General features: G+C 37.2%; 1 non-coding gene across 1 annotated transcript; it reads right to left on the reverse strand.

Annotated features, from left to right (window-relative positions):
* Positions 1-6,812: 6,812 nt before the first annotated feature.
* On the reverse strand, positions 6,813-6,919 carry LOC141694704 (small nucleolar RNA R71). Its single transcript, XR_012563989.1, has one exon. It is a non-coding gene; the product is annotated as a small nucleolar RNA R71 (small nucleolar RNA).
* Between the last annotated feature and the right edge of the window lie 18,575 nt (positions 6,920-25,494).

Genomic DNA, 25,494 nt, shown 5'->3' on the forward strand with positions numbered 1-25,494 from the left:
AAAATTTGGATCTTCAAAACCAGGAGGCTGACTGACATATACTTCATCCTCCAAATCTCCATTCAGAAAGGCACTTTTGACATCCATTTGATAGACTTTGAAATTGGCATGAGCTGCATAGGCTAAGAAAATCCTGATGGCTTTAAGTTTTACAACAGGAGCAAAAGTTTCATCAAAATCTATTCCTTCTTGTTGACAGTAGCCCTTAGCAACCAATCTAGCTTTGTTCCTGATAACTATGCCATTTTCATCCATCTTGTTTTCGAATACCCACTTGGTGTTAATTGGATTCTTTCCTTTAGCCTTGGATACCAGCTTCCATACCTTGTTCCTTTCAAATTGGTTTAGCTCCTCCTGCATAGCCAGTTACCAATCAGGATCCAACAGAGCTTCTTCTACCTTCTTTGGTTCTTCCTTTGAGAGAAAGCTGCTATACAGACATTCTTCTTGAGTATTTAATGAAGTTAGAATTTCATGTTTATCATAAATATTAATTCAATCATTCTTATTCCCTTACTTATAATTGTTAGTTTAATTCTTAGTTATAAACAACCTTAATTTGTTATTCATCTTAGCATTGAATAATAACCATACATTGTTGCTTAAGTGCATAAATTATAAAGTTAACCTAAACCAGTCTTTGTGGGAACGAATCTGATTTATATCTTATACTACTTGTGAACGCGTATACTTGCGTGTAATTTTAGCGCGTGTTTAGCGACTAACACACGCAAATGATACAGCTCAGTAGATATATCATTAATGGCATCATTGCACTCAGATTTAGTTAAATGTGCTAGGTTAGTAGTGATTACCTGATTACTGGATGAACTAACTTCTGCTTCATCTGATTTGGCCATTAGGGCTAGGTTGACATAGTTTATTTCTTCATCTTCATCCAATCCATCTGCAGCCAAGTCATTTTTTTGTGTAATGAAAGCCCTTTCCTTTTGCTTGAGCAACTAAAAGTATTTTTACTTGTTATCAACAGGCTCAAACTTCTTTTTACAAGAATCAGGCTTTCTGCACTTACTAGCAAAATGACCTGCCAAACCACACTTGAAACACTTGAATTTAGACTTATCAACCATGTTTCTGTTTGACTTAGCTGCTCCAAAATTCTTCTTGAATTTGATCTTGGAAAATCTCCTGGATAGAAAATCAAGATGCTCATCTATGTCATCCATGTCATCTTGGCTCAACCGTTCTTCATTTTCAGCTACCAGCCCTTTACCATTGCTTTCACAGATTCTTGAATTTGATACAGATTCCACAGCTTCAACCTTCATCTCTTTTTTCTTTTCTTGCTTAGCAACTAGTGCAATGGATCCTCCTTTGTTCCTTCCTTTCTCCATCTTTTCATCTTGCTCTATTTCAAGCTCATAGGTTTTTAGAATTTCATACAATCTTTCCAAGGTGAATTCCTTGTAATCTTGAGAATTTCTTAAAGAGACTATCATGGGCTTCCATTTCTTTGGTAGAGATCTAAGGAATTTAAGGTTTGAGTCTTTTGTTTGATAGAACCTTCCATGCAACTTGAGAGCATTCAGTAGCTTTTAAAATCTACTAAATATATCGGTGAGTGACTCACTTTCTTCACAGTGAAAATGCACATATTGCTGAATCAAGAGCTGCATTTTGTTCTCTCTTACTTGCTCAGTTCCATCACAAATAATTTGAATTGTGTCCCAGACTTCTTTTGTTGTTTTACAGTTTATGATGTTGTCAAACATATCACCATCAATACCATTAAACAGTATGTTCATGGTCTTTTTATCTTTCCTGACTTATTCAATGTCTGGATCAGACCATTCATGTCTGGGCTTTAGAATTGATGGTTCATTTCCTGTAGCAGCTCTCATAGGAACATGAGGACCTTTCTCAATGCAGTCCACATAAGCTTCATCTTGAGAAAGAAGATGTAGGTGCATCTTCACCTTTCAGTGGTGATAGTTGTCTTTGTCCAGAAATGGAATTTTCACTCCAACATCCATTCTGATCATCTTATTGATTGTGGTGATCCTTACACTCTTTGTACTTCAAGAGCTTGCTCTGATACCAATTGTTATTCCCAAACAATGCAACCAGAATTACATAAGGGGGGTTGAATGTAATTCTGGCTTCTTTTTCTAATTTTAAAAATGTTCTTACTTAATATATAACTGTGTTTGATTTTGTAAGAAGCGCGGAATGAAAGTAAAATAGAAATCAAAACACAAAGCAATAAAACACAAGGCTTTAAGACTTTCTGGTGGATTTGAAATTATCCACCAGATATATATGTATATATATATATGAGAACTCTGTGATGCTTGAATAGCACACAACTGCTTATAAGTTGAACAACAAGAACAACTGAGAAATTCTTTACAGATTTTGCTTTTTCTATTTCTCTAGTTTTTCTTTCTAACCTGGATAATTTTCAACTTGCTACTCTTGGTTTATATATTACCAAGTTATATGATAGTAAGACAAGACAATAAGACAAACTGAATCTAGTCTAACTTCATGCTACTACATTACTCTATCCGGCATCTTTGAATATCTTCATAATTGCATGGAAATGGTAATGCTTCTTTGTTCTCTAAGTCCTGCAATTAGACTGCCACATTCCATTTTCAAACACCCGACGCATGTGACTGTGTTGTCACTGTCAACTGCTCTTCTGAATTTATGATCATCCGTCGGGACTATGTTGGTCATCCGTCGGGAGCCTTGTTGATTATCTGTCGGGAGCCTTTGTAGATCATCCGTCGGGAGTCTTTCTGCCACCTGACTCTATTTCACTTATACAAAATTACAAGACATCTTATATTTACAATTAGCCAACCTATTCAGCATATCAATCTAGTAGTCAACATGACTCAAAGAATCCTATAACATCTACACAACTAAAACATTGTTATTTGCAGAAATGTGCTACAATACTTATTATTACATAAGCTACACTCTTGATGGATGGATGTTCAGAGGTCATCCGTCGGGACTATAAAGATCATCCATCGGGACTATTGTAGATCATCCGTCGAGAGCTACAAAAACACTAATTTAAATCTACTAAGATGTTTTGTTCAACTTATCATCAAGTTCACAACATATTCCTAACAAAAATTTTGTATTAAATACCAGAAAAATCATTTTAACCCTGATCGTTCTTTGAAAAATCATTTTTTATCGAATACCTTACATGCTATGTGCTATCTGATTATTATGTGATAAGCCTATGTGTTCATTGTTTGATTGTTTTGGTTATAACTTTTAATCCGTAAATCGGATTTGGGTGAAACGAAGGTAGCTAAAAGCTTATGACGTCTATGTGACGATTAGAATAATATGAGATTGAATATTGATAGTTACTTGTGATATCTAGCAGAGAAATCAAGGCATAGAAAAAGAAAGCAAGTGATCAGTGAGTAGAAGCGAGGCATAGAAATAAAAGACAAGTGGTTGTTGAGTAGAACCGTTAGACGAGTGCATGCGAAGTTGGAAATCATTATGATAAGGCAAGTGTTCTTAAACTTCATTTAGATATATTGCAAGTATACCCTGATATTCATATTTAATATTACAAATGCTTTAAATATACCTGAATTATACCCAATATTAGCATGTGATAGTTAATTTGTTTAACCCTAAACCCTGATCATATCATTTGATGTTTGAGCTTTAAGCCTTATTCATTATGAACCATTGATTGTCAAATACCTAGATACTAAACAAAATAAATACGATACTACCCCACAAATATATATACAACATATACCAAACACTGAAACGGAATTGCTTGAACATACAAAAACTTATATACCATAAAATACCTTATAATATCAAAGATCTATACCTTGTATAACCATTGAACCATTTTTCATCTAATACATGATTCTTCTACAGGCTTGAAGCCATTCTTCATATTTACCTTGATATACCCTGGTGATACTCATAAATTGCATTATGCTCTGAAACAAATGTCTTATAAATATTAATTATGATTCTGTTTTATTGAATTACAATGTTTATCATATTGAATTATTTTAGATCTGGATAGTTTTCTTTATATGAACCAGATTCCTGGTCAGACCAGATTCGTGGTCGTATTAGGCCAATATGTGCCTTTTATCCAGTTTATAGAGCAGAGTTGTGTGCCTTGCTCGGGGTTAGTGCGGGACTGATCAACAGCCTGACCTTGGTTTTAAAATTTAAAATGAATATCCAATTCTAATAATTGCTTAACAAGAAATTTGATTCCTCTTATTTCAATTGGTCATTGTTTAACCTCAGTTATTGCTATTATAACTTGTTGAGCTAGTTAGCTCACTCTTTCGAATCTGTTATGTTATTCTATAGTTAAAGAGGAAATGGTTGGTAGCAAAGATTCCCAGTCCAGTGTACGAGCTAGGATTCCAGGTTGAGATGGATCCAGCTAGCAGGATTTTATGTCTGGTTTTCAGATATGTAAGCTTGTAAGAATGATTTCAATATCAGTTGTAAGTTAAACTAGTTGGGATTTGGTACGATGTAATAAAAGTTAAAGATGTGGCTTATTTTCATACTTTAACCTGTTACAATCCGTGGTTATGTAAAAGAAAGGTCATTGCATATTTTATTTCATAAGCAGGTCTATATTGTGTGTGTGTGAGAGAGAGAGAGAGAGAGTTGTGAACCCCAAACTTCTGACCCGGGTTTGGAGAGCTGTTGAGTGGTATTTATGACACTTTATAATGCTCTATCAAGCTTTGAATTGATGCGTTTGTACTCAAGTTGTTAAGTGTTTTAATGTGTTTTCTAGTGTTTTTGCATTTCAGGCATTATCTAGGTAATCAGGTGAATTAGCATTATTTTGGTGCTAATTTGGTGTCAAGGTGGTGTTGGAATAAAAGCTCGTGGAAAGCCGGCTCGAAGCAGCAAAGAAAAAGAAGAAAATCTGAAGTTTTTTCCAGAGGTACAGCGTGCCCGCGCTGGTCAAGTGCGCGCCCGCGCCAGGATGTCAGAAAGGCAGCGCGCCCGCGCTGTGATAGTGCGCGCCCGTGTCAGTGCGAATTCAGAGAATCCTAATTCTATTCTGAAAACAATTGGAGGACTTCTAGATTGCATGGGGGCTGCTATATATATTCAAATAAAGGACGTTTTCAAGAGAGAGACGTACCAGAGCGCAAGGAGAGCCGTAAGAAGACCGTTTTAGCACGGATTCAACGAAGATGAAGAAGATCTTGTTTTTACTTGTGAATCTTTGTTCTAAGTTATAACTTGGATGCTAGTTTTCTTACTTGTGAACCTTACTCTTGTTTCGTACTTGGTTTTTTTATTTAAGTATAAAGACTACATTTACTATACCATGCTTTCATCGGAATCCACATTGATGATGAGTCCGATTATGGGCTAATCGTTATCATGGGGTTCTAACGGATTTATTTATGGATTTATTTAGTTAATTTGTTTTGATGCCTTAGTGTGTGGTGATTGTATGATAACCTAGTATTAGTTGTGCTTATTCGTCTTATAAGAGTCGCGAACTTATAAGATAATGTGTTAATCTTTAATGAAGCGACAATGAATTTAAGGATTTAGAACTCACCATGCTAGCATAGGTTCATGTGTTATAGTTATGCATGATTCGTAGGTAATTTTAACCATCTTACTTGCCCTATATAATCCAGATAGATAACTTGTGCTTAAACCGTTATGTTGTCAAATTCTATAGACATATAGGGTCTCCATATAATTGGTGTCTATTCAGCTTCTATATCTTTCATGGATGTCTGGTAGTATGTTATTCGTGTAACGAAAGTTGGCGTTTAGCAGTTTCGTGTTATCTGATTAGTGCCATCACCATTACATGCTAAGGTTAAGATTGAAAAGGCTATTAAATGAAGTATTTAATGAAGTTAGAATCCCATATTTGTCATATATATTAATTCAACCATTCTTATTCTCTTAGTTATAATTGTTAGTTTAATTCTTAGTTATAAACAACCTCAATTTGTTATCATCTTAGCATTGAATAATAACCATACATTGTTGCTTAAGTGCATAAATTAATTAGTTAACCAAGCCAGTCTCTGTGGGACGAATCTGATTTATATCTTATACTACTTGCGAACGCGTATACTTGCGTGAATTATCAGCGCGTGTTTAGCGACTAACAAGTTTTTGGCGCCGCTGCCGGGGATTTGCAGTGTTAATTTTTAGTTTATGTATTTTCCATCATTGGTCGTTAAAGTTCATTGACTCAGACATTGTTACTTATTTGTTTCCTTGTCTTATTTCAGGTACTCTAGCGAGGGTGTATGCATACACGTTTGCGTACTCATATGAGAACTCTGGATAAAGCCGAAGAAGAAGTTGTGGTGGTTCGAAGGGAAGTTTTCAAAGAAGAAAAGAAGGTAGAAGAAGAAGAGAAAGTCGAAGAACCAGTTTTAGTAGTGATGGGAGATCAAGCAGAAGATCCTAAGGTTTTTATGGACTATTCTCAACCTAAGATCAATGAAATTCAGTCAAGCATCATCAGGCCAGCCATCAGGGCTAACACTTTTGAGATCAAGTCAGGCACGATTCAGATGATACAGAACTCAGTTCAGTTTAGGGGTTCTCCTACTGAAGACCCCAACATGCACATCAGGGATTTCATCGAGATCTGCGACACGTTCAAGTTCAATGATGTGACTGAAGATGCTATCAAGCTGCGACTCTTCCCATTCTCTCTGAGGGACAAAGCTAAGTGCTGGTTACATTCTCTACCAGCAGGGTCTATCACCACTTGGGAAGATCTTGCTCAAAAGTTTCTCACTAAATTCTTCCCTATGGCGAAGACTGCTGCAATCAGGAATGCTCTTACTCAGTTTGCTCAGCAAACTAGAGAATCTCTATGTGAGGCTTGGGATCGATATAAGGAGATGCTAAGGAGGTGCCCACACCATGGCATGCCTGATTGGATGATTATTAATTGTTTTTATAATGGATTGGGTGCTACTTCTAGACCCATGATCGATACAGCATCAGGAGGAGCCTTGTGGGCTAAAAGCTATGATGAAGCTTATGAATTGATTGAACTGATGGCTGCTAATGAGTACCAGAATCCTTCCCAGAGACTGACTCGGGGAAAAGTAGTAGGAATTCTGGAGTTGGATGCAGCAACTGCTATAGCTGCCCAACTTAAGGCTTTAATGATGAAGGTGGACACTTTAGCTAATCATGGGGTTAATCAAATCGCTAGTGTCTGTGAGCTTTGTGCTAGTGCCCATGAGACTATTTAGTGTGCAATTTCTAGTGAATCAGCTCAGTTTGTGAGCAACTTTCAGTGTTCGCAGCAACCTGTGCCGGCCACTTATCATCCCAACAACCGCAATCATCCTAATTTCAGTTGGAGCAACGCTCAGAATGCGGTTCAACAGCCTTATCAGCAGTATCCAGCTAAGCAGTACAACTCTCCTAGTTTTTAGCAACCGCAATATGCACAAAGACAGCAACTTCAGTTGCAATAAGCTAATGAAAAATCTGAATTAGAGGAGTTAAAGCTTATGTGCAAGAGTTAAGATGTTTCTATCAAGACCTTGGAAAATATAATTGGGCAAATTGCCAATGCATTGCTAAATCGTAAGCCTGGTACACTACCTAGTAACACTGAAGTGCCAGGAAGGAAGGAAGCTAAGGAGCAGGTAAAGGCAATCACTTTGAGGTCTGGAAAGGTTGCGAATCCCGAACAAACTCAAGCATTGACTGAAGAAGCTGGGGCTAAGAAAGAAGTAGAGCAGTAGGAAGTAGAAGTGGAACCAAGGAAGATTACTGTTGAGCACACTCCTCCTGAGGGTAATACAGGGGAGAAACAGATCTATCCTCCACCGCCTTTTCCTAAGCGGATGCAGAAGAAAAAGCTGGACAAGCAATTTGAGAAGTTTTTGGAGGTGTTCAAGAAACTTCATATCAACATACCTTTCGCTGAGGCTCTTGAGCAGATGCCTAGTTACGCAAAGTTTATGAAAGGTATTCTCTCTCGAAAAGTGAAACTAAATGATTTAGAGACAATCGCTCTCACGAAGGAATACAGAGATGTGCTGCAACAGAAGTTGCCTCCAAAGCTTAAAGATCCAAGAAGCTTCACTATTCCGTGTACTATTGGAAAAGTGTCTTTTGACAGATGCGTATATGACTTGGGAGCTAGCATCAATCTGATGCATTTGTCAATCTTAAACATTTGGACTTCCCTGATCCAAAACCAACTTATATGACTTTATAGTTGGCCAACCGTTCTATTACATATCCGCGAGGTATTGAGGAGGATGTCTTGGTCAAGGTTGATAAACTCATCTTCCCTGCTGATTTCGTCATTCTTGATTTCGAGGAGGATAAGAAGATTCCCATAATTTTGGGAAGACCTTTTTTGGCGACTGGTCGAACCTTGATAGATGTGCAGAAGGGTGAGCTCACAATGCGAGTGCTGGATCAGGATTAAGTTTTAATGTGTTCAATGCTATGAAATTTCCTATGGAAAATGAGGAGTGCTTAAAGGTGGAGTTGGTCGATTTTGTGGTTACTTCAGAACTTGATCAATTGCTAAGGTCTGATGCCTTAGAAAAAGCCTTACTAGGAAATTCAGATAGTGAAGATAACGAAGGTGAAGAACAATTACAATATTTGAATGCTTCTCCCTAGAAGAGGAAGATTGATATGTCTTTGAATCTCTTGGAATGGAGGAATTGAACAAAGCTCCTAAACGCCTCAAGCCATCTATTGAGGAAGCTCCCACTCTTAAGCTTAAGCCTTTACCTGAGCATTTGAGGTATGCATTTTTAGGTGATGCATCGACTTTTCCTGTTATTATTGCATCTGACCTTTCAGGTAGTGACGAGAAAAGCTCTTGAGGCTTCTAAGAGAGTTTAAATCGGCAATATTTTGGACTATAGCAGATATCAAGGAAATCAGCCTTTCTTATTGCATGCATAAAATTCTGCTAGAGTAAGGTAGCAAGCCTACGGTTGAGCAGCAAAGAAGACTTAATCTGATCATGAAAAAAGTAGTGAAGAAAGAAATTCTTAAGTGGCTAGATGCAGGGATCATCTATCCTATTTCTGACTGTTCATGGGTAAGCCCGGTTCAATGTGTGCCAAAGAAAGGTGGAATTACTGTGGTAACAAGTGAGAAGAATGACCTTATTCCTATAAGAACAGTCACGGGGTGGAGAGTTTGTATGGACTACAGGAAGCTGAACAAGGCCACTAGAAAGGATCACTTTTCTTTGCCCTTTATTGACCAGATGCTTGATAGATTGGCTAGTCATGAGTACTACTATCTTCTTGATGGCTATTCGGGTTACAATCAGATTTGTATCGCTCTAGAAGATCAGGAGAAGACTACCTTCACTTGTCCATTTGGTACTCTCGCCTTCAGACGAGTTTCTTTTGGTATGTGTGGTGCACCAGCCACATTTGAGAGATGTATGATGGCCATTTTTTTTGATATGATTGGCCAGAATGTGGAGGTGTTCATGGACGACATCTCTGTATTTGGCGATTCTTTTGATGAATACTTTCAAAATCTTGGACACATTCTCAAGAGGTATGTTGAGACCAATTTGGTTCTCAATTGGGAGAAATGTCACTTTATGGTGCGAGAGGGCATTATTCTTGGGCACAAGGTTTCTAGTAAGGGTCTTGAGGTGGAAAAAGCCAAGGTGGGGGTCATTGAGAATCTTCTTCCTCCTATTTCGGTTAAGGGAATTCATAGTTCTCTTGGTCATGCGGGTTTCTATGGGCATTTCATCAAAGACTTCTCTAAGATTTCGAAGCCATTGTGCAGTTTACTAGAGAAAGACGTCCCTTTCAAGTTTGATGACGAGTGTCTTGCAGCTTTTGAAACGTTGAAGAAGAGTTTAATCACGGCACCTGTCATAACTGTACATGATTGGAATGAACCTTTTAAGATGATGTGCGATGCAAGTGACTATGCAGTTGGAGCAGTTCTTGGGAAGAGGAAGAACAACATATTTCATGTGGTCCACTTCGCTAGCAAGACCCTAAATGGTGCTCAACTGAATTACACTACTACAGAGAAAGAACTTTTGGCTATTTTCTATGGTTTTGAGAAATTTTGATCTTATTTACTTGGGACTAAGGTGACAGTTTTCACTGATCACGCTGCAATTCGTTATCTCGTCTCAAAGAAGGACTCGAAACCTAGATTGATTAGATGGGTTCTTTTGCTTCAAGAATTTGAACTAGAAATCAAGGATAGAAAGGGGACTGAAAATCAAGTCACTGATCATCTCTCGTGTTTAGAGAACCCTAATGCTACTTCATTAGATAAGACATTAATAAATGAGTCTTTTCCCGACGAGCAGCTGTTTGGAGTGCAAGAAGAAGAACCGTGGTTTGCAGACATTGTGAACTACCTTGTGAGTAATATCATGCCTCCCGATTTATCTTATGCTCAAAGGAAGAAGTTTCTACATGAAGTGAAGTGGTATATGTGGGATGAGACGTTTCTGTTTCACCAAGGAGCTGACCAAATCATCAGGAGATGTATTCCTTACAGAGAAACGGGGGGATCTTGCGAGATTGCCACTCAACGGCTTATGGAGGACATTATAATGGAGAAAAGACAACAGCTCGTATTCTGCAAGCAGGTTTCTTTTGGCCAACCTTGTTTAAAGATGCTCACCAGTTCGTTTTGAAATGTGATCGATATCAACGTGTGGGTAATATGTCTAAGAGGGATGAGATGCCTCTTAATATGCTTCTCGAGGTTGAGGTCTTTGATGTTTGGGGAATTGACTTCATGGGACCATTAATCTCATCCTATAATAATCAGTATATTCTGTTGGCGGTTGATTATGTGTCGAAATGGGTTGAAGTTAAGGCGTTGCCAATGAACGATGCGAAAGTGGTGCTTAATTTTCTTCACAAGCAGATATTCATAAGATTTGGAACTTCAAGAGTTATAATCAGTGATAAGGGGTCGCATTTCTGTAACCGCAAGTTCACTGCTATGATGCAAAGGTATAATGTGAATCATCACATTGCTACAGCTTATCATCCTCAAACGAATGGTCAAGCCGAGGTATCTAACAGGGAGATCAAGCGCATTTAAGAGAAAGTTGTGTGTCCATCGAGGAAGGATTGGTCTTTGAATCTTGATGAAGCTGTTTGGGCGTATCGAACAGCATACAAGACTCCGCTAGGGATGTCACCGTATCAGTTGGTTTATGGTAAGGGGTGTCATTTGCCGCGGAGCTGGAGCATAAAGCGTATTGGGCTTTGAAGAAATTGAATCTGGATTTGGATGCAGCTGGAAAGAAGAGGATGCTTCGATTGAATGAGCTTGATGAATTTCGACTTCAAGCTTATGAGAACAACAAAATGTACAAGGAGAAAGTCAAGAGGTGGCACGATCGGGGTCTAGTGCTCAAATCATTTGTGTCGGGGCAACAAGTTCTTTTGTTCAACTCTCATCTCCGTCTTTTTCCTGGAAAGTTGAAGTCAAGATGGTCAGGGTCGTTTATTGTCAAAACTGTATTTTCACATGAAGCGGTGGAAATTTTTTAGAATGATCCGCGCCAAGCATTCAAGTTAAATGGTCAGAGGTTGAAGCATTATTATGGTGACACGGTAAACCGTGAGTTGGTTAGTGCCGTTTTATTGTCCGTTTGAGCTCGAGGTTCTACGTCAAGCTAAACGATGTAAAGCAAGCGCTTCTTGGGAGGTAACCCAAGTTTGTTGTACATTATTAAGTAGTGGAAGCAAGAAGAAAAGAGAAAATTACAGAAAATCAAAAAAAGAAAAAAATTCAGGACTGACTATAGAAGCCTGGCAAGCACGCGCTGTCCTAGCGCGCGGCCGCGCTGAAAACACAGAAACACGGCGCGCCCACGTTGTTCCAGCGCGCGGCCGCACCGGTTTGGCATAAGTAGTGCGCGCTCGCACTGTCCTACCGCATGCCCGCGCCGTGGTCCCGACTCAGAAAAAAATAAAAGGGCAGTTTTAAGGGGGGAAATCGGGATTTTTGCTATAAAATCAATTCCCAACCGAATTTTACTCCCCTACATCATAAATTTCCCTCTCCAAATCAAACATATTACTCCCATTATTCCCATTATCAAATCCCACTTATATTCCATATATAGTTCTCTCTTCACAACCTATATATACATACACCTCATACACAACTTCTTCAGCACTTCACAAATTCTCTCTTAAACACAACTCTTATTCTCTCTACTCAATTCCAATGGCACCCAAGAGACAAAGAACACAAGTAAGCAGCAGCACCACTGATTCTTCAAGTGTGGGTGGTGTAAGGCCGAGATTCTCTACTCCCGAGGTTGAAACGGAGTATACGAGGCTTCTCTCGAAGCCGATCATCAAGGAGCGAGGTTTCCTGCCATCAAGGAAGGATGGTAAGTTATTGGAGATGATTCTGGAGATGGGTTGGGTTCCTTTTTGCGAGTCACCCACTGTGCCCATGAGTGTTGTTCGCGAGTTCTATGTGAACGCGAATTCTGAGAAGAATGGCATCACGGTGGTTCGAGGAAGGACTGTGGAGTACAGTACAGAGGCTATAACGACGGTGATTGAGCAGCCCGCGAGGAAGCCCGGGCAAGACACGTGGAACGATAAGACTCCAGAGGACTTTGATCTGGATCTTATTGTTGCTATACTGTGCCAGCCCGATACTCACTGGAAGATCAAGAAGGGTACAACCGAGTATTCTACGTTCCCGGCTTCCAGCATGAACAGGTTTGCCCGTGCATGGAACGCATTTACTTGTGCTAACATCATGCCATCTTCGCATGTGCATGAGATTACTATGGAGCGTACACGGCTGTTATGGGGCATTCTTCAGGGTGATTATGTGGATTTGGGGATGGTGATTTATCAGGGTATCCTGAAGTTCTTGAGGGGGAGTACCACGGGGTCTATTCCGTATGCGTCCGTTGTGACGTAGCTGTGTATGGCAGCTGGTGTTCATTGGCCCGTATATGAGCAGTTGCAGATCCCGAGTGCTCCTATTGACAGCACTAATTTGGCTACGATGCAAGAATGGGATGGAGTCAAGCCCGATCTGAAGGGGCTTGGTTATACTTTTGACCATCTACCTGGTGGGAGGCCAGCTGTTGGGGCCACTCAGGCGAGCATGACTGCGTAGAGATCTCATCTAGGAGATGAGGCAGGGACATCACAGCAGGCACATGAGGAGGAGGAATGAGCTGATATGGGAGCTGGCATGAGTATGACGCAGTACAGGCATCTGGCTAGGAGGATGGATACGATGCATGACATCCACAACAGGTTTGTACGTGATCTCACCCAGGCATTGGGGACAGTTTTAGAGCCACCGGTGTTAATATCCAGTGGCCAGTTTTTTGGTGAGGATTCCGTGTATCCACCTTCGGACACACCTAACACTCCACTCGTTGATGGTGAGGAGCCTGATTCTGATTAGGTATGCCCAAATTCCTTACTATTACCTTCACTAAGGACAGTGAATATTTTAAGTTTGGGGGTAATAGTTGAAGGAATATGTTTTGTGTGAGTCGCATATAGTTTGCATATTCATAATAGTTTAGTTCATATAGTGCATATTTTTCCATGTAGTTTTTTTTTTATTTTTTGGTAGTTTTTATGTTAGTTTGTTCATATAGTTCATGCATTTGCATTATAACATGATCCCTTAGATGATTTTTCCGATTAATTTGTGATATTGATGCTAGTGTAGTGATGTTAAGTCTTATCGAATTAATTTTCATGCTAGAGACACTTGTATTTCACTAAGTCTTATAGGTGGCTTAAGTACTAGATCATAACCATGGTTTATTTGTTTGTCGAGGTTTAATAGCTTGTTTATATTTAAAATTTAGGATATTTTCTTAATAATAAAATAACATGGATTTTTAGAAATTGGAGAAAAATTGGATTTCATTGCTAGTTATTGTGGCTAGGTGTCAAATGGCTAGCAGTCGAATCATATTTATATGAGTAGTCTAGGGTTGAACGAGATGGAGCGAAACGCACTCGTTCAGAAATAGAAAAAAAAAGAATAAAAAAGAATAAGTGTCATGTATAATTGATCACGAGTGGGCTCTTTAGTATTCGAGTTATTAAGTTCTTAGGGGACTTTGTGCCAAGTGACCTAAGGCTTTTATAGTCTGGGATCCGCTAACCTAATGCTCGCTACATGGGTACTATTGTATAAGTCTTTTATGGACCTCACTCATTGTACGATCAAATAAACATACGTGTTTTGTGTTGTTTGAATAAAAAAAATGAATCCATATAAAACTCTAATATAAAAATTGAAGTGCTATAAGTTATTTTGAGTCTAGCTTTTTATTTTATTTATAACCTTGTGATTGCCTTGTTGAGTAGTGAGTCATGATTATTGATCTAGTTGCGATAGTATATCTGTAAGTATTTGCACACACGCACGTCTCTAGTTTGTAAGTTGATTTGTATGATTTGATTGATCTTTATGCAAGTAACTGCATTTGTTGAGATGTTGCTTGTTGATTGGTTTAGTTATTCTATTGGGATCGGTGCATTCATATTAGTTACATTCATGCATTTTTGTTTCTTTTTCTTTGAGTCTGTTTATGCTTGAGGACAAGCATCGATTCAAGTTTGGGGGTATGTTGAGTGGCATTTATGACACTTTATAATGCTCTATTAAGCTTTGAATTGATGCGTTTTTACTCAAGTTGTTAAGTGTTTTAACGTGTTTTCTAGTGTTTTTGCATTTCAGGCATTATCTAGGTAATCAGGTAAATTAGCATTGTTTTGGTGCTAATTTGATGTCAAGGTGGTGTTGGAATAAAAGCTCGTGGAAAGCCAGCTCGAAGCAGCAAAGAAAAAGAAGAAAATATGAAGTTTTTTCCAGAGGTACGGCGCGCCCGCGCTGGTCAAGCGCGCGGCCGTTCCAGGATGTCAGAAAGGCAGCGCACCCGCGTTGTGATAGCGCGCGGCCACGCTGGTGCGAATTCAGAGAATCCTGATTCTATTCTAAAAACAATTGGAGGACTTCTAGATTGTATGGGGGCTGCTATATATATTCAAATAAAGGACGTTTTCAAGAGAGAGGCATACCAGAGTGCAAGGAGAGCCGTAAGAAGACCGTTTTAGCACGGATTCAACGAAGACGAAGAAGATCTTATTTTTACTTGTGAATCTTTGTTCTAAGTTGTAACTTGGATGCTAGTTTTCTTACTTGTGAACCTTACTCTTGTTTCGTACTTAGTTTTGTTATTTAAGTATAAAGACTACGTTTATTATACCATGCTTTCATCGGAACCCACGTTGATGATGAGTCCGATTATGGGCTAATCGTTATCGTGGGGTTCTAACGGATTTATTTATGGATTTCTTTAGTTAATTTATTTTGATACCTTAGTGTGTGGTGATTGTATGATAACCTAGTATTGGTTGTGCTTATTCATCTTATAAGAGTCGCGAACTTATAAGATAGTGTGTTAATCTTCAATAAAGTGACAATAAATTTAAGGATTTAGAACTTGCCATGCTAGCATAGGTTCATGTGTTATAGTTATGCATGATTCATAGGTAATTTTAACCATCTTACTTGCCCTATGTAATCAAGATTGATAATTTATGCTTAAACCGTTATGTTGTCAAATTATATAGACATATAGGGTCTCAATATAATTGGTGTCTATTCAGCTTCTATCTCTTTTGTGGATGTCTGGTAGTATGTTATTTGTGCAACGAAAGTTGGCGTTTAGCAGTTTCGTGTTATCTGATTAGTGTCATTACCATTACATGCTAAGGGTAAGAATGAAAAGGCTATTGAATGAAGTATTTAATGAAGTTAGAATCCCATGTTTGTCATATATATTAATTCAACCATTCTTATTCTCTTAGTTATAATTGTTAGTTTAATTCTTAGTTATAAACAACCTCAATTTATTATCGTCTTAGCATTGAATAATAACCGCACAATGTTGCTTAAGTGCATAAATTAATTAGTTAACCAAGCCAGTCTCTATGGGAATGAATTTGATTTACATCTTATACTACTTGTGAACGCGTATATTTACGTGAATTATTAGCGCGTGTTTTGCGACTAACAAGAGCGTCACAGGTTGGTATCAGAGCTACAGGTTATAAGTCACTGAAATAAGCCTAGATTGTCGGGATTGGGTAGAAGGTTAGGATTAGGAAGAAGAAATAGAAAGATAGGATGTCAAGAGGTTGAGTGCGACTGTATAGTAGGTTTTTGTTACGATTCGTGTTGTGATTCGAGATTCTTATCTTACGATGTGATTTTTATATAGCGAAAATGGCAGATCCTATTATCCCTGTATCATCTGATCATTCAGAGCCTTCTGTTCGGGGACCATCATCCCCACCTAGATCTGATCCGTAATATATTTTTCCACCAGTGATAGATGTATAACCTCCTGTTGTGACAACTGCACATCTTCGAGCTATTCCACCACCCCCTGATGTGAGATTACCTATTCGAGGACCCCCACCTGCTGATTCTAGTTCTACCAGACAATCAGCTACAAGTGCATCTTTTCAGTTTACTCCACACCCTATTCCATACCATCAGCTGAGACCTGTCTTATGGAATAACAACACCTACGAGGATGGATACGAGAGCTACAACTTATTCTGAGATATTGAAAAAGATGAGAAGAAGCTTAAAGAGAGGATCCATGTGTTCAGGAGGATAGTTGTCACCGGGTTATATGGATCCACTAGTGAGCATGCCACCCCTGATTATCTTGTAAAGTGGGCTAGATGGGTTTTGAAGGAGTTTGAGGAGATTGGAGATCCAGAGTTTTCTTGGAGCTAGAAAATGGAGTTATGACATATGTTATAAGTATAGTGGTCATGTGATGTGATACTAGCAAACTTTTGTTTTGTTATTTAAAATAGATTTGATGACTATTGGGTAGACCTGCTATTCTTTAAGATATCAAAAATGATAATGAGAGTATCACATGTAGTACTAGATGGCAACATTGAAGTGAAGTTACTGGTAAGATAGTATGCAACAATAATTGAATCTTTCATCAACTAATGAAAGAAAAATGGACCCAATAAGGGGTAGAAGATAGATTGAAGTGAATGGACCCTTATGTGATTATTTCTTTAATTTCGTACCTTATTATGGTTAAGAAGGACAACAACCAACTCATATAGTAGTGATGACCAGATATGCGATTTTTACAATTTTAAACGAGTTTTTAAAAGAGATTTTCTTAACAAAATTTCTAAAAGTTCTTTAAACAAAACAAGTTTAAAAAAATTGTTTGCCAAACTACTACATGAGTTTCTTGTTTGTTATAAGACCCAGATTACCTAGAAGAATACCTGTTCTAGAATTAGTATGGTTAATTCAGAGAGCCAAGTGGACCCTCTATTAAGGAGAAATGTCAATTATTCCCGACAGAAGAATGCAAATCTTGTATGATGGTATTAACAGTGGAATCAGCGTACGGAGAAATTATTCATCCAATTTCTAAGACTATTAGATTTTAAAGAATTCGTTGATTTAAAAGAAGCCTGAGCATGATCGAAGAAGGTTGAGCAAATTTCCAGACCTTTCTAAATGAAGAACATTATTAGCAAAAGAGTCTATATGTTGATCAGTGGTTATTCTAAGTCACATAGACGGAATTTGAAATTATGATTGTAAATCCCGTAAGAGCGTAATTATGGTCGAATTATTAAAATATTAAACGTGGAGGTACGACGCTAAAGACACAAGACTTAATAAGTAAGAATCTATTATAGTGATCAATTTATGAAGGCAGTTCAGAGGACTTTCTGAAGTCTTTATATGACTCGGATTAGGATCTATTGATCAAACGAGCTCTGAAGGTATACATAAGTGAAATGTGGATGGCGACCAACAGTGTAATTCTTTTTTGCAATCCTACAGTATATATTCTTCCTGATTTTTTGAATAAGTATGAACGTCTTTCATTATAAGTTCTATGAAGCGATAAGAAAAAGAAGATTATTGTATTCCTTTCAGAATTACTTTCCCCTCAAATTTTGCTTTCTGATCGAGATAAGCAGTGTTATGGTATGCCGCTTTGTCGGAATGATGAAGAGTCTGGTGGGATGCCACCTAATCATGTGTTGTATGCCATATGGTATAAAAGACTGGCCATCTTAAGTACTAATGTGGTTGTCTCATTCATATTCAAATCATTAATCATTCTTTCTTTTTCAACTATAAATTTATGAAATTATGGATCCCCCAGTTGTTTTGTTGCACTGTTGTTCTTTACAAAAGTTTTTCAAATAAAAATCAACCTACCAAGAGTCAAGTAGGCAAAGTTCCAGCCCTTGGGATTGCATGTTTCAGATGTGGGAAACCAGGGCATATGGCAAGAATTGTAAATCACCATCCCCAGTCAGTGATGCGCTAAGAATCATGGAATCTACTCCGATAGTGAATGAGTCTCCAAGAGCAAGAGTTTATAATATGTCTGTGAAAGATGTTATTCAGAATATGGATGTGATGGTAGAAATGCTTAGTATGAATTCCTTATGTGCTAAAGTGTTAGTAGGTTCAGGAGCAACTTGATATTTTATTTCTTAAGGTTTTGTTGATATGATCAATTATCCTGTTGAATTGTTAAATGAGATCATGAATATAGAATTAGTAAATCGAGAATGGGTATATGTTAAAAAAGTGTGTACCAATTGGGAGATTAAGACTTCTGGAAATATTTTTGTGATGTTGATACTGTTTAAATTAGGAGAATTTGACATTATTCTAGGAATGGACAGGCTATCTAAGCACGATGCTCAGATAGAGATGATAAAATAATCCGATCTGACGGATACCCGATCCGAAACCCGAAATTTTGGATTTACGGAACCCAGTTTTTTGGATTTGGATTTGGATATGGATTTAATTTTTAAAACCGAAATTTTTTGGATTTGGATTTGGATATTAGGTATACCGATCCGAAATCTGAAACTCTATCCGAACCCGAAATCCGAAAAACCATAATTATATATATATATATTAATTATATATATATAATATTAGAATTTTATATATTACATATTATAATATTATATATAAAATGTATATATATATTCTATAATATATATTATACATATTATTATATAATCTTTAGAACATATATTTTATATTTAAGTTAAAAATTAACTAATTATAAAATTTAATGAAATATAATTATTCAATCATTTAAACGGGTGATAAATTTTTTAAGGTTAACAAAACATCTTTTAGTAATAAATCTAAAAAACTGGGTATCAATTGAGTTAATTTTTTAAATATTGGCTATACATATAATAACACAATTAATGATGTGGTGGAGAGGTTGAAAATAACATGTTAAAAATCTTTCTATACAAGTCGCGTGTTTGATCCCAAACACTTGTAATATCAATAATTATACAAATTTTCAGATTTTGGGTTGGGGTTCGGGTTCGGGTATGAATATTCAATTAAAAAAAATTCAGGTTTCGAGTATACCCGAATACAATCTGAAATCTGATGGATCGGGTTCAGGTATTCATTTTCGGGTATTTTTCGGGTTCGGGTCGGGTTCGGGTATGGATAAAATTTTCGTGTTTGGATATGGATTCTTCAATACCCGACCCGATCCGACCCAATTACCATCCCTATGCTCAGATAGACTGTCATAATAAGAAAGTAAGTCTAAAGACGCCGGATGAGAATGTGATAACATTTAGAGGTCGAAGGCAAGTAAAGAAGTTTTTAACAATGATTTAAGCTAAGAAGCTACTACGACAAGGATGTGAGCATTATATTGCTTATGTGATAGATAGAAATCAGGAGCCAGCAAAACTTGAAAATATTTTAGTGGTCAATGAATTTTCGAAAGTGTTTCCAGATGAGTTACCAGGACTTACTCCAGATAGAGAAATTGAGTTTGTAATCGACTTAGCACCTGGAACGGAACCAGTATCTAAGGCCCCGTATAGAATGGCGTCAGTTGAAATGAAGGAATTAGAAAAGCAGTTGCAAGAGTTGTTAGAAAAAGGAGTGATTAGACCCAGTGTGTCCCCATGGGGTGCACCGGTACTATTTGTTAAGAAGAAGGATGGAAGCATGAGACTATGTATTGATTATCATGAACTCAACAAGCTTAGTATCAATAATAAGTATCCACTACCTCGAATCGACGATTTTTTTGATCAACTGAAAGGAGAAAAGTATTTTTCTAAGATTGATATGAGATCCGGATATCACCAACTGAAGATCAAACTCGAAGATATACCAAAGACAGCTTTTAGAACAATGTACGGTCATTATGAATTCTTAGTGATGTCTTTTAGATTGATCAATGCCCCAACAACGTTTATGGACTTGATGAATAGAATTTTCAAGGAATATTTGGACGAGTTTGTCATTGTATTTATAGATGATAGTTTGATCTACTCGAAGTCAACGGAAGGCCATGCGGAGCATTTAAGGATAACTTTGGGAATCCCGAGAAATAAGAAGTTGTATGTCAAGTTTTCAAAAAGTAAGTTTTGGTTACAGGAAGTTCAATTCTTAAGACATATAGTCAGTGATAACCGAATTAAGTGGATTCAGTGAAGATTGAAGCTCTTATTAATTGGGAGAGACCAAAAACACCAAAAGGAGTGAGAAGTTTATATGGAATGAGAAGTGTGAGGGAAGTTTTCAGGAGTTGAAAAAGAAATTAATCATGGCATCTATTTTATCACTTTCAGGAAATCAAGGAGAGTTTGTAAATTATAGTGATGTTTCTCATAAGGGATTAGAATGTGTTCAGATGCAGCATGACAAAGTCATTGCATATGTGTCTAGACCACTGAAACCTCATGAGCAGAATTATCCTACTCATGACTTGGAATTGACAGCAATAGTATTCATCTTGAAGATCTGAAGACATTATTTATACGGAGAAAGATGTGAGATTTATACGGACCATAAAAGTTTGAAATATATTCACGCAAAAGGAACTTAATATGGGACAACGAAGATGATTGGAGTTGATCAAGGACTATGATTGCACAATTAACTATCATCCAGAAAGAGTAAATATAGTGGCAACGCGTTAAGCAGAAAGGAGAAATTGAATGTGTTGACTGTGCCATAAGAGTTATATAAGGATATCAGGAGTTGGAATTGGAAGTCAGAATTAGTAAGCCAAATGAAGCAAAAGATGTATAGTATAACCCCTCAGCCAGAATTGTTAGGGTAGATAAAGATATGTCCAGAGGAAATAATGGATCGGGATATTAACAGTTTAGTAAGGGAAGAGTTATGTACTTAGAAAGATGATCAAGGTATTCGCAGATTTTCTTCTGAAATTTGGATTCCACCATTGACAGAACTATAGAATGCGATTCTACAGGAAGCCCACAATTCTAAGTAATCAATCATGTTAGGAATATACTGTGAACTTGATGATAAATCATACAAAACACCTTAGTAGATTTAACTTAGTGAATTTTGTTGCACTCGACGGATGATCAAATATAGTCCTGATGGATGATTCAATATAGTCCCGACGGATGATGATTTGATATCCATCGAGTGAGTAGCTTATGTAATAATAAGTATTGTAGCACATTTCTGCAAACAACTTTGTGTAGATTCTGTAGGAGCTTATGAGTCATATTGACTACTAGTAGATATGTAGAATAGGTTGATTAATTGTAAATAGGAGATGTCTTGTAATTCTGCATAAATGAAATGGAGTCAAGTGTTAAATAGCTACCCGACGGATGATCAACAAAGCTACCCGACGGATGATTAACAAAGCTACCCGACGGATAACAAGAATGTACCCGACGAATGATCAATTCAAATATCTGTTGACAGTGACAACACAGTCACATGCATTAGGTGTTTGCAAAAGGAATGTGGCAGCCTGTTTAGAAGGAAATTGAGAACAAAGAAGCATTACCATTTCCATACTATTATGAAGATATTCAAAGATGCTGGAATAGAGTAATGAAGCAGCATGGAGTTAGACTTGATAGGTTTTATTTTATTATCCTTTCTTATTACCATGTAAACTTGGTGATATATAGACCAAGTGTAGCTAGTAGAACAAATAACTAAGAAAACACATTTAGAAGAGAAATATAAAAAGCTGTACTTGTCAAGAATTTCTCTGTAGTTTGTTTGTTCAACTTGTAAAGCAGCTGTGAGCCAACTTGAGCTTCACAAAGTTCTCAAATTGATATATATATATATATATGTGTGTTAGGTCACACAACACTATAGAAGGGGGTTGAATATACTGTTTATACAATCAAATCGATTTCGAACACAAGTATGTAACAGTAATCAAGTATATTCAATATAATTAACTCTGTTACAATAGAACAGTTGTTCTCTCTCGGTGATGAACAATATCACTAAGAGCTGCTAGGTTACAATATATAATCTTTCTCGTGAATGATAACACATATAGTGTAAACCCTAAGCTACGTTTATATATAAGATACAAGATATCTTCTAATTGATATGGAATATAATTCTGTCTCCTAAAATATATCAATCAAATATTTTCTTCTACAAGTCTTCTAGTCTTCTAACTCTTCATGCATATCTTCTATTATTTTAGTCACGATCCTTTCCTGTAAATCAGCTGCTTTCCTTATCTGAAGTACCCGTACTTAAGTCCTGATATAAATCCTGACGGCATTAAGTTCTGATATAGGTTCTAACTTCAGTAAGTTCTGATTTCCAGTAAGTCCTGATATTAAGTTTTGAAAACTAAACACAACAGATTAGACATGACATTTCAAATATATCTAACAATCTCCCCCAACTTGTAAATTATGCAAAATATACAATTTAATAGATTTGATGATGTCAAAAACATTTAAGTACAAATGCAATAAGAGTTTATTTAGACAACTAACTACAACTTACAGTCCTTGTAGCTTTTACCAAATTTACTGAGTCAATCTGAATCCAAAGTGATTCTTGACAAAGTTTGATATCAGCTTTTCTTCTGCATTCCTCAGGACTTGAGCTATTGTAGCTTTGACTTGCTTTAATTCTTCACCCTGACTTCCAATCTGGTAGATTGCAGTCCTAAGTGCCGAGATGTGATTTCTTTCTAAACCATCACCAAGTCTGATCACCCTTGGATGAGAAGAGTCTTCATTATAGCACAGACATTTCTCTTTCAGAATCACTTCAAGTTTAGCAGGATTTTTCTTCATTGGAATTTCACTTCCATCATCTTCAACTATATTTGGGACAAATTCTGTAACCCTTGATCCAGAAATTCTTGCTTTATCTCTTATGGTCTTTATGATGAAATTTGACCATCTCCTGGTAATCTCAGACTTTATCTCCAAAAGATAATAAAAGAATTAAAGTTCTTTCAGAGATTTGTTCAACACATCTGATTCTGATATTTGATATGTTCTTCCATCTTCAAGAAATAGAATCAGATTTTTTTTGACATTATGCTTATCATGAGCATCCAGTACCACTTGAACAGACCTTATCAAGGTGTTTCTGTGTAACTTCTTCAAGAGGTTTATCAGTCAATAAAAATGGATCTCTAGTAAGTACTTCAACTCATATCTTGATCTTGGCTTCTTCAGAGCTCTGTCTCTTGCTTCTCTGGCTTTCAATCCAACAGTCATGAAATCATATAGCAGCTGGCCTTTTTTAGGATCTGATGGATTAACATTCTTCCATAGGAGTTTTCTCTTATCAGTAACCGTCAATTTATTCAAATCAACTTGAGCACTGTCAGAGGTTGATGTTTTGATGACTTGATCAGAATTTGTTGTTTCTTCTATAGCTTGTTGTTCTTCATTCTGAACAACTTGAGCTATGTCAGAGGTTGTCTTAGATTCTTCAGTTATCTTCCTTCTTTTTAGAGTTTGAACAATTTCATCTACTGCAGCAGATGCATCAAATACTTGAACCAGTTTGCATACAGGTTTCATCAGGATTTGAGGAAACTTCATCTCATGTGGCTTTGTTGGTTCATCAATATTTCCTTTTCCTTTATCTTTGGGATCAATCTCAACTTGTGATCTTGTCTTGGGATTTAAAGCCTCATATTTTGACCTTTCCTTGATCACGGTGCCTTTTTCCTTAGGCCTTGGAGGTTTCTTTGCATCAGAAGTTTTAGACTTTAGATTTGTCTTCTCAGCTATAAATCTAGCTTCTTCCTCCTTTAAAGTCTCTATACCATTCCAGGATTATGCTTGAGAAATAGTCTTCTAGAAATCTCTTCATCAATTGTCTGAATTTTAGGATCTTTGTAGTAGAGAGTAGTTTGCTTTCCCTTTAGCTTCAGAGTTTGTAAAAACTTCTGAGAGTCTTTAGATCCTGACTGAATCAGGATATCAGAACTTGACATCAGACTTTTAGCATGCACAGCATCAGAACTTGACTTCTTCTGTGTAGAAGATTTGTTGACATCAGAAATTACTTTTTGTGAAGATTTTCCTTGACCTTGACTCTGACCTCTACTCTTATCAGAGTTTCCCTGGTCATCACCTTTATCATCCTTCTTCTTCAGTATTTGACTAGTTGAGCATTTGGACTTAATTACCTTCTCCCCTTTTTTGCATCATCTGGTAGTAGGAGAGAGAGAAGAAGTTCTACTGAAGATTGAATTTCATTCAGTTGAGCTTGTTGAGAGGCTTGATTCTGCAGGACCTCAGTAAGTTGGGCCTGTTATTTTTCTTGAACCTTCTCAATAGCTTCTACTTTCTCATGAATAGGTCTGATAAACCTCTTTTTGTCTAGCTTGATCTCCATATCCGGCTTATCAGCTCTTTCCAGAAGTTTTTCAACTTTTTCATGAGTAATGGAGTGTTGACCTTGAAGGTTTTTAGCACTTAGAGTTGTGACTTTGAGTTGGTGCTTGAAATTAGAGTTTGTCATCAGTTCATCAGCTTTTGATATATGCTCTATCAGAACTTTAGAGCTTGGAATGAAATCATATTCATTACACTTCTTGGTCCACTCAACTCCTCTGTGAGTTTCTTCCCAAGGAACAGGAGCTTCTTTTTCAACAAACTTTTGAATCAATGCCTCCTTTCCAAGAATGGGAGCATTAACTGGAGCTGACTCTCCAGAACTTGCAAGAATCTCCTCATCTTCTGATAACACCATAGTTTGTGTAACTGAAGGAGATTCTGTAGCAGCTTCATATAAATTCTGATCTTCAGGTTCCAGATCCAGAATTGGTGTAGATGGTAACTCAGCCTGTAAGATTGGAGAAGTAACAGTAGATGGCTGAGCTACAGTTGGAGCTTCCAGATAGAGCACAGTTGGAATGTTCAGCCTGTGGATGTCAATTTTAGGACTTAATCCTGAACCTTCAACTGTTGTTTCTTTAATAGGAGAGACAGAAGGTGTGATCACTGTGTCTGGAACAGTGTCTTTAGCTTCAGGAAGGGTTTCAATGATAATTGGTTCAGATGAGATCAGAGATTCATGATCCCCTTCCTCAGCTTCTTGAGTATCCTCTGAGTGAGGTTGTGCCAAATGCCTTCCTTCTATCTGCTTCTT

The sequence above is a fragment of the Apium graveolens genome, chromosome 10 (assembly GCF_009905375.1).
Source record: "Apium graveolens cultivar Ventura chromosome 10, ASM990537v1, whole genome shotgun sequence".
NCBI classification, from domain to species: domain Eukaryota; kingdom Viridiplantae; phylum Streptophyta; class Magnoliopsida; order Apiales; family Apiaceae; genus Apium; species Apium graveolens.